The sequence below is a fragment of the Helianthus annuus genome, chromosome 15, assembly GCF_002127325.2.
Source record: "Helianthus annuus cultivar XRQ/B chromosome 15, HanXRQr2.0-SUNRISE, whole genome shotgun sequence".
Classification (NCBI taxonomy): Eukaryota; Viridiplantae; Streptophyta; class Magnoliopsida; order Asterales; family Asteraceae; genus Helianthus; species Helianthus annuus.
In genome coordinates this window covers 64,598,405-64,608,482 of record NC_035447.2, presented here as the reverse complement: position 1 = coordinate 64,608,482, position 10,078 = coordinate 64,598,405, and the positions used below count along the sequence as shown (strand labels likewise).

Below are 10,078 nucleotides of genomic sequence, written 5' to 3'. Positions count from 1 at the left end.
GGTTCTAATTAATTTAAGTTATATCTCCGTTAATGTCAGTTATTATAAACATATAAGTTAAGGGATTTAATTTCTAAACCAACTTATTTATCCATATTACATAAGAATAGATTGACAAAAAAAAAAGGGGGAGTTAAAACTTGATAATAAAATAACATATTTCGTAATATAGATAACTACCAAAACATGAAAATGATGCCCAAATATCATGCGGTAATCCTCACGCTCTTATGTATGCATGCATAGTATGACATGATTGATGGCCATGGATGATATGGTAAGGAGTAGGTGGGTATCGAAATATTAAAAACCCACATCTCTCATATTAATTACCATCTCTCATATTAATTAAACTTTTGAACATCAAAAATAAATTGCCGCTCAAACAGCACACGTCCAACTGTCTTCCCTTTTCTTTTTTTTCTGATTTTCCGGGATTAACACCATCTCTGCGTTTTCGTTTTTTGAGCACCGTTGAACCTAGATGTTTTCTTGGCCACACACGCACCTGCGGTCCATTTCGTTTACGATTTCGGAAACTCTGCAACTTAGTTACGGAAACAAGAATTGGTATGTGTATACATAGATGGGCTCACCCATCTCGACACACTCACACCTCTCACCACCACGACACATCCCGACACCCGCGTAACACTCTTCGAACCACCTTCACGTTGCCGGAGTTCAGTCGCCACCCACCGAAGTCGAAGTGTGCGCCAGAGATACAAGGACGTCGCCGGAAAACCTGCAAGTGGCCGCACGTACCGACGCCGGAGTTCACGGAGACCACGACTGAGTCTTGTTCCTGTTCTTTTCGCCGGAGTTACGTCACCGGAAAGTTGGAGAAGATGACCGGAAATTCGCGACGGAGTTCCGTTCCTTGTCATTGCGTTCATGCGTATAGACAAACAAGGAAGTAGAAGGCGTCACCTTTTCGCGTACTCGGAAACGTTCAGACCCTCATCATTTGTTTTGTTCGGTATACGTTCCTTAGAACTCTCACACGCTCTGTTGTCGATAACCCGTCTGCCGGAGTTCCGCCAGAGTATCGGAACCGTGGAGATCGGAGAACAAACCGGAAACCCACCAACTTTGTTCGGTATATTTACTTTATCGATTTATTATATTTCGTATTAACTCCTTCGAATATTATTCTTTATCATATTAACGGTGAAAAACTCATTATGAAATAAGTGAGTTGTTGCTTGTTGACTGGGTTTTCGGTTGGGTTAATATCAAAAGGAAAAAGATAACATGTCAATGTTACTAAATCAAATAAAAGTCCAACTACACTGCATTTGTTTAACACATATTAGTGGTTGGAATAGTTACCTCGTATGTTAAACATTAAAGAACTTTATAAATAACAATTCATAATTTTAATAAGTTATAAATTCCAATTAGTTAAGGATGTAATTAATTTGTGTACACAGTAAACATTAGAAATTACATTTAACTTACAAACAAAAGTGGGATCGTTATATGATATTTTGATATCTAGGTTAATCGCTCTCGTTTATTCTCTTGGAATTCTCAATCTTTACTCGTACGTTCTTACAAGAAATTCGCAACGCAATCAATGTGAGTATACTCGTACTTTCCCCTTTTTTTTACTTTTACCACTTTTGGGGTGTAACATGTTTACCTATTGAAAAACTTACACATGAACACTTTGTTAAACACATGAACGTTCCTATAACATGCTTGTATACATGATGACTTGATACTTTAAACTTGGGTTATTCTTATGTGTTGAACTTATCATTAACTTCGTACGAGCCAAACCTTGACATATGTAGCGCTATAGGATTAACGACCCGCCCGTAAACTTGAGGTTATGTCTTGAGCATATTGCGTTTTCTTGGTTTGATATGTTAGACACATGCCATATTTAATGTTTATCTTGAATCATATGCTTGCCATGAGGAATTGTTCACACTTTTCATCTTATGCTATGTACGTACCAAACTTGTATACTCGCTCTTTGCTTTTGCATTGAAACTCTATTTTAATACATGTTGCAGGTTGACAGTCAAGACGTTGAAGAATCAAGTTAGGATGGACTAGATACCCATTTTAATAATAAACCATGCTTGTTGCAATTTGTCTTTATTTGAATCAATGTATTTGAATTTAGTCATTTATGAAATTTGATTTAATCTATATTGTCACAAATAGTGTTATGATGCTTTTGAGCGATTTGTTCGTCTCATCCCGATGTTTCCGCCATCGGTTGGGGTGTGACAGATTGGTATCAGAGCCATAACTATAGGGAATTAGGAAAAGTAGGAATGCTTTTACCTTGTCTATAGTTTTAGAGCTTTATTCCTATGTTTTGCTTGAAACTACTACATGATACTTTATTTGCTTCTTATTCATGTTCTTTTAAAACATATATGTCACTTATGTGTAATATTTGACATGTTATTCTTAGGTATTAATACTTGTTATTATGTGTTAGTACATGTTTCATTGTCCGATTCTTTATGTGTTATTCTTGACATATTTCTCTATGTGTTAATACTTGTTTTATTGTCTTATTCTTTATGCACTATTTCTGATATGCTCTCCTAGGTGTTTGTACTTGTTTGTGTATTCCTTTAACATACGCCCTCCCTAAAGCATTTTACTCGATTTTTCGTAAACTCGAAAACACTCATATTATACAAACGAGACGAGTTTACCAAAATAGGCGTGAAACCCACAATTCGGTAAACGACTCTCATTCCGCTTGATTCTATTTTTCGCACGAAATTCACCATTAAGTTAGGAGTGAAATCCACGTCTTAACGGAAATTTCAAATCTCAAATTCTAGTGGACCCTCGTTAAAGTGTTGAAATTAAATTTTGACCCGACGAGTACCAACCACACTTAGGATACGAAATCGCCAAGTTAGGGGTGAAACCCGCACCTTGTCGACTAGATCCACTCCTCGATTTTGTTTTTCATAAATCCCGCCAAGTCTCGAGATTTCGATCGATTTGTGACATGTAGTAACCGGAAGGGTAAATACCGTTAACCGACTTGTCGGCGAGAGTATTTCACCTATTAGGCCAAAGCATGCTTCTCAAATTCGAAAGACTTTTCGAGCCCTTTGGTTTGTCAAAGTTCCGTTTTGGAACCATCCGAGTTTCCTTCTATCAAACTCACGCTTTGTTATTTTCGATCTTTTGTCAATTTTGAACCATTTTGAGATTTCACTTTTGCGCATGCATCATGCTATTACTTTTCATACGATTATACATTATTTGCATGCATATTTTCACGTAATTTTATTTACACTTTTGTAACGAGTGGAGACATATCATCGAGATAGGAGTGATTTCCTTACCTTGACGATTAACTCCGCTTCTTTTCTCATCGTACAACGACCTCACCAGCGGATTAGGGGTGATTCCCTTACCTAGGTGATCGTTACCGATACTTTCTTTTAATAGACTATATTATGTAAACACGATCATGTTTATATCTAAATCGCTTATCATTAGTCAAATCTCTAATTATATCAAAATGCATTGATTATATAAACGAACTTCTTATCTTACAATCTATTTTCATATAACTCACACACAAAATTTGCAATCTTTCCGTAAACGCTTATTTCTCGACATTCAAAACTTTACGAAATGCTACGCACCAACTTAGTCGGCCTAATAAATCTATTGCTCACGAAATTTCGTATTCCACGTAATTACTAAAACGCACTCATCTCGCATCATTATACTAAAGATCGTTGTTTTCAATTGATAAACAAACCAACTTTTCATACAAAGTATTACAAATATTATTCGATCGCCATCAAAACTCTTTTCAGGATCAACGAAATATTTTTATTAAAAACACCATTCACGATCACTAAGATCACGTATCAATTTCCTTTTTCTAAATATCAACTTTTTCTCAAGACTCTGTAAATTTCCAAAATTTCCTAATACAAAGTTACTTAAGACGATGCGGACTTTTTAATCTCTAGAACTTTTCAAAACCTCACTCGATACGTCAATTAAATTCAAAACACGTGGGCAAGGAAACTTCATAAGGACCGAAAAATTTTCAACTTATGTAATCTCTTTTAAAACCGTAGTAGCGTACCATCCTTTTTACAAAGTACGTTTCACGTAACCAATAACTATTTTATATTCCCTTACATTCACAAGCTAGATTCTGCATTTCATGGCAACTCAATCTATATAACTTCACGTTTTGCGTAAACAACTATACATGCATATCATTTTACACGTTTTAGTCAATATCTCACAACAATCTCACGCGTGTCACTCGTTCCCTTCCTCTTTCATACTCGAAGCTTTTGATCTTGTATGCGCATAAACTCTTGCATTTCGATTTATACTATAAACAAAATCATTATTTCCTACATCCATAATTATACATTTTATGCCTTTACTTATGTTCACACTTGCACATTTATGTTATACTCATGATTCAAAAATTCATCCGTTTCACGTTTATACATACACTCACAATTATACATTTACGTTGTACTTACATTCATGTTCATGATTCATACATTTGTACCAGTACGCGAGCGTAATCCGAGTGATTTGCTTACGTGGGTCCCATACATACTTAAGCATGGACTTGCTTACATACTACATTCTTATACATACACGTTCTCACTTTTCAAATTACGTATACCCTGATTCGTACACAACTAGTACAAGCTATGCGGATCATGCGACGATCAATATAATCGCGGGTGCACACGGGATTATAATGATTGGCTCATGAGAACCATAGAGTGTACTACTGTGTATGGTAAAACACGGAACGTAACATGACACCGAATACGAAACGAACGTAATATGGTCAAAACATGGTGGATACGCCGCTGGTACTTCCTATATATAAGTCTTTTCACCATGTTACCAAACTTTCGTAAGACGTGCCATGAGAAATTCTGTGTTTTGCAGACCATATTGTAGACCTAATATACGAACTTTAACAACTCTCAAACACCTCGCTAAATGCGTTACATCCAATTATCCATGACGAGACCTCATTCTTAACACATCACTTTTGCTTACCCAATGCTCATGCCATTCCTATACTTGCATTCGTTTACTTGAGTCAATTGTTCCCTTTTATACCCCCATTATTCTCCGTTATCCTTCGTCTTTTATACGAACCTCGCTTGCATTCAAGTCTGTTTATACATTCGAAACCTAAAATACTTCCTTGCTTTAAAATATCTTCCATTATTACTTACATGTAAACACACTTAGTTGGCCAACTCTTCTTCATAGTTACCAACTCTTCTTCGTTCTCAATTAAATTTTATAATTGAACGATACGCTCATTTCAAGCTCGGAAACACGAACCACACTATCTTCGCAATCTAAAACAAATAATAATAATCTCTCGTGAACAAACTAAATTTACGATGCTTTCATTGTACATGTTACACTATGTGAAATTATTTGAAAACTATACGCTATGTGACGCATTCACGAAAACAATTTTCCTTAAGCAAACAATATGGTCAAGTTCCATCTATTCTATCTTTTAAATCTTTAGATGTCATCCTTTCAAAAGTCTTACTCTTGGATTTCGAGGACGAAATCTCCTAAAGTAGGGGAGACTGTAACATCCGTCCAAAATGGGTTCCCAAAATCCGACCCGTTTTAAAAATTCGAATCCTAACCTTGAACCAACGGAAATTTTCATGAAATGAATAATCGTTGAAAGATCTTCATTTTTATCCTAATTTAATTCGTTGATAAATATGGTTATTTAATTATTTATTTGTTTAACTAATTAAATCAATATTTCGTAATATAAAGTTTTGGTATAAACTGGTTAATCAAGTTGAGGTTCTAATTAATTTAAGTTATATCTCCGTTAATGTCAGTTATTATAAACATATAAGTTAAGGGATTTAATTTCTAAACCAACTTATTTATCCATATTACATAAGAATAGATTGACAAAAAAAAAAGGGGGAGTTAAAACTTGATAATAAAATAACATATTTCGTAATATAGATAACTACCAAAACATGAAAATGATGCCCAAATATCATGCGGTAATCCTCACGCTCTTATGTATGCATGCATAGTATGACATGATTGATGGCCATGGATGATATGGTAAGGAGTAGGTGGGTATCGAAATATTAAAAACCCACATCTCTCATATTAATTACCATCTCTCATATTAATTAAACTTTTGAACATCAAAAATAAATTGCCGCTCAAACAGCACACGTCCAACTGTCTTCCCTTTTCTTTTTTTTCTGATTTTCCGGGATTAACACCATCTCTGCGTTTTCGTTTTTTGAGCACCGTTGAACCTAGATGTTTTCTTGGCCACACACGCACCTGCGGTCCATTTCGTTTACGATTTCGGAAACTCTGCAACTTAGTTACGGAAACAAGAATTGGTATGTGTATACATAGATGGGCTCACCCATCTCGACACACTCACACCTCTCACCACCACGACACATCCCGACACCCGCGTAACACTCTTCGAACCACCTTCACGTTGCCGGAGTTCAGTCGCCACCCACCGAAGTCGAAGTGTGCGCCAGAGATACAAGGACGTCGCCGGAAAACCTGCAAGTGGCCGCACGTACCGACGCCGGAGTTCACGGAGACCACGACTGAGTCTTGTTCCTGTTCTTTTCGCCGGAGTTACGTCACCGGAAAGTTGGAGAAGATGACCGGAAATTCGCGACGGAGTTCCGTTCCTTGTCATTGCGTTCATGCGTATAGACAAACAAGGAAGTAGAAGGCGTCACCTTTTCGCGTACTCGGAAACGTTCAGACCCTCATCATTTGTTTTGTTCGGTATACGTTCCTTAGAACTCTCACACGCTCTGTTGTCGATAACCCGTCTGCCGGAGTTCCGCCAGAGTATCGGAACCGTGGAGATCGGAGAACAAACCAGAAACCCACCAACTTTGTTCGGTATATTTACTTTATCGATTTATTATATTTCGTATTAACTCCTTCGAATATTATTCTTTATCATATTAACGGTGAAAAACTCATTATGAAATAAGTGAGTTGTTGCTTGTTGACTGGGTTTTCGGTTGGGTTAATATCAAAAGGAAAAAGATAACATGTCAATGTTACTAAATCAAATAAAAGTCCAACTACACTGCATTTGTTTAACACATATTAGTGGTTGGAATAGTTACCTCGTATGTTAAACATTAAAGAACTTTATAAATAACAATTCATAATTTTAATAAGTTATAAATTCCAATTAGTTAAGGATGTAATTAATTTGTGTACACAGTAAACATTAGAAATTACATTTAACTTACAAACAAAAGTGGGATCGTTATATGATATTTTGATATCTAGGTTAATCGCTCTCGTTTATTCTCTTGGAATTCTCAATCTTTACTCGTACGTTCTTACAAGAAATTCGCAACGCAATCAATGTGAGTATACTCGTACTTTCCCCTTTTTTTTACTTTTACCACTTTTGGGGTGTAACATGTTTACCTATTGAAAAACTTACACATGAACACTTTGTTAAACACATGAACGTTCCTATAACATGCTTGTATACATGATGACTTGATACTTTAAACTTGGGTTATTCTTATGTGTTGAACTTATCATTAACTTCGTACGAGCCAAACCTTGACATATGTAGCGCTATAGGATTAACGACCCGCCCGTAAACTTGAGGTTATGTCTTGAGCATATTGCGTTTTCTTGGTTTGATATGTTAGACACATGCCATATTTAATGTTTATCTTGAATCATATGCTTGCCATGAGGAATTGTTCACACTTTTCATCTTATGCTATGTACGTACCAAACTTGTATACTCGCTCTTTGCTTTTGCATTGAAACTCTATTTTAATACATGTTGCAGGTTGACAGTCAAGACGTTGAAGAATCAAGTTAGGATGGACTAGATACCCATTTTAATAATAAACCATGCTTGTTGCAATTTGTCTTTATTTGAATCAATGTATTTGAATTTAGTCATTTATGAAATTTGATTTAATCTATATTGTCACAAATAGTGTTATGATGCTTTTGAGCGATTTGTTCGTCTCATCCCGATGTTTCCGCCATCGGTTGGGGTGTGACAGATTGGTATCAGAGCCATAACTATAGGGAATTAGGAAAAGTAGGAATGCTTTTACCTTGTCTATAGTTTTAGAGCTTTATTCCTATGTTTTGCTTGAAACTACTACATGATACTTTATTTGCTTCTTATTCATGTTCTTTTAAAACATATATGTCACTTATGTGTAATATTTGACATGTTATTCTTAGGTATTAATACTTGTTATTATGTGTTAGTACATGTTTCATTGTCCGATTCTTTATGTGTTATTCTTGACATATTTCTCTATGTGTTAATACTTGTTTTATTGTCTTATTCTTTATGCACTATTTCTGATATGCTCTCCTAGGTGTTTGTACTTGTTTGTGTATTCCTTTAACATACGCCCTCCCTAAAGCATTTTACTCGATTTTTCGTAAACTCGAAAACACTCATATTATACAAACGAGACGAGTTTACCAAAATAGGCGTGAAACCCACAATTCGGTAAACGACTCTCATTCCGCTTGATTCTATTTTTCGCACGAAATTCACCATTAAGTTAGGAGTGAAATCCACGTCTTAACGGAAATTTCAAATCTCAAATTCTAGTGGACCCTCGTTAAAGTGTTGAAATTAAATTTTGACCCGACGAGTACCAACCACACTTAGGATACGAAATCGCCAAGTTAGGGGTGAAACCCGCACCTTGTCGACTAGATCCACTCCTCGATTTTGTTTTTCATAAATCCCGCCAAGTCTCGAGATTTCGATCGATTTGTGACATGTAGTAACCGGAAGGGTAAATACCGTTAACCGACTTGTCGGCGAGAGTATTTCACCTATTAGGCCAAAGCATGCTTCTCAAATTCGAAAGACTTTTCGAGCCCTTTGGTTTGTCAAAGTTCCGTTTTGGAACCATCCGAGTTTCCTTCTATCAAACTCACGCTTTGTTATTTTCGATCTTTTGTCAATTTTGAACCATTTTGAGATTTCACTTTTGCGCATGCATCATGCTATTACTTTTCATACGATTATACATTATTTGCATGCATATTTTCACGTAATTTTATTTACACTTTTGTAACGAGTGGAGACATATCATCGAGATAGGAGTGATTTCCTTACCTTGACGATTAACTCCGCTTCTTTTCTCATCGTACAACGACCTCACCAGCGGATTAGGGGTGATTCCCTTACCTAGGTGATCGTTACCGATACTTTCTTTTAATAGACTATATTATGTAAACACGATCATGTTTATATCTAAATCGCTTATCATTAGTCAAATCTCTAATTATATCAAAATGCATTGATTATATAAACGAACTTCTTATCTTACAATCTATTTTCATATAACTCACACACAAAATTTGCAATCTTTCCGTAAACGCTTATTTCTCGACATTCAAAACTTTACGAAATGCTACGCACCAACTTAGTCGGCCTAATAAATCTATTGCTCACGAAATTTCGTATTCCACGTAATTACTAAAACGCACTCATCTCGCATCATTATACTAAAGATCGTTGTTTTCAATTGATAAACAAACCAACTTTTCATACAAAGTATTACAAATATTATTCGATCGCCATCAAAACTCTTTTCAGGATCAACGAAATATTTTTATTAAAAACACCATTCACGATCACTAAGATCACGTATCAATTTCCTTTTTCTAAATATCAACTTTTTCTCAAGACTCTGTAAATTTCCAAAATTTCCTAATACAAAGTTACTTAAGACGATGCGGACTTTTTAATCTCTAGAACTTTTCAAAACCTCACTCGATACGTCAATTAAATTCAAAACACGTGGGCAAGGAAACTTCATAAGGACCGAAAAATTTTCAACTTATGTAATCTCTTTTAAAACCGTAGTAGCGTACCATCCTTTTTACAAAGTACGTTTCACGTAACCAATAACTATTTTATATTCCCTTACATTCACAAGCTAGATTCTGCATTTCATGGCAACTCAATCTATATAACTTCACGTTTTGCGTAAACAACTATACATGCATATCATTTTACACGTTTTAG

At 35.6% G+C, this 10,078-nt stretch overlaps 2 long non-coding RNA genes across 2 annotated transcripts; both read left to right on the top strand.

The window, feature by feature from the left end:
- Window positions 1-361: 361 nt before the first annotated feature.
- LOC110902792 lies at window positions 362-2,069 on the top strand. Its single transcript, XR_002571422.2, has 3 exons — window positions 362-1,099; window positions 1,502-1,581; window positions 2,025-2,069. It is a non-coding gene; the product is annotated as an uncharacterized LOC110902792 (long non-coding RNA).
- Window positions 2,070-6,192: 4,123 nt separating this feature from the next.
- LOC118487222 lies at window positions 6,193-7,900 on the top strand. Its single transcript, XR_004880847.1, has 3 exons — window positions 6,193-6,930; window positions 7,333-7,412; window positions 7,856-7,900. It is a non-coding gene; the product is annotated as an uncharacterized LOC118487222 (long non-coding RNA).
- Window positions 7,901-10,078: the final 2,178 nt, after the last annotated feature.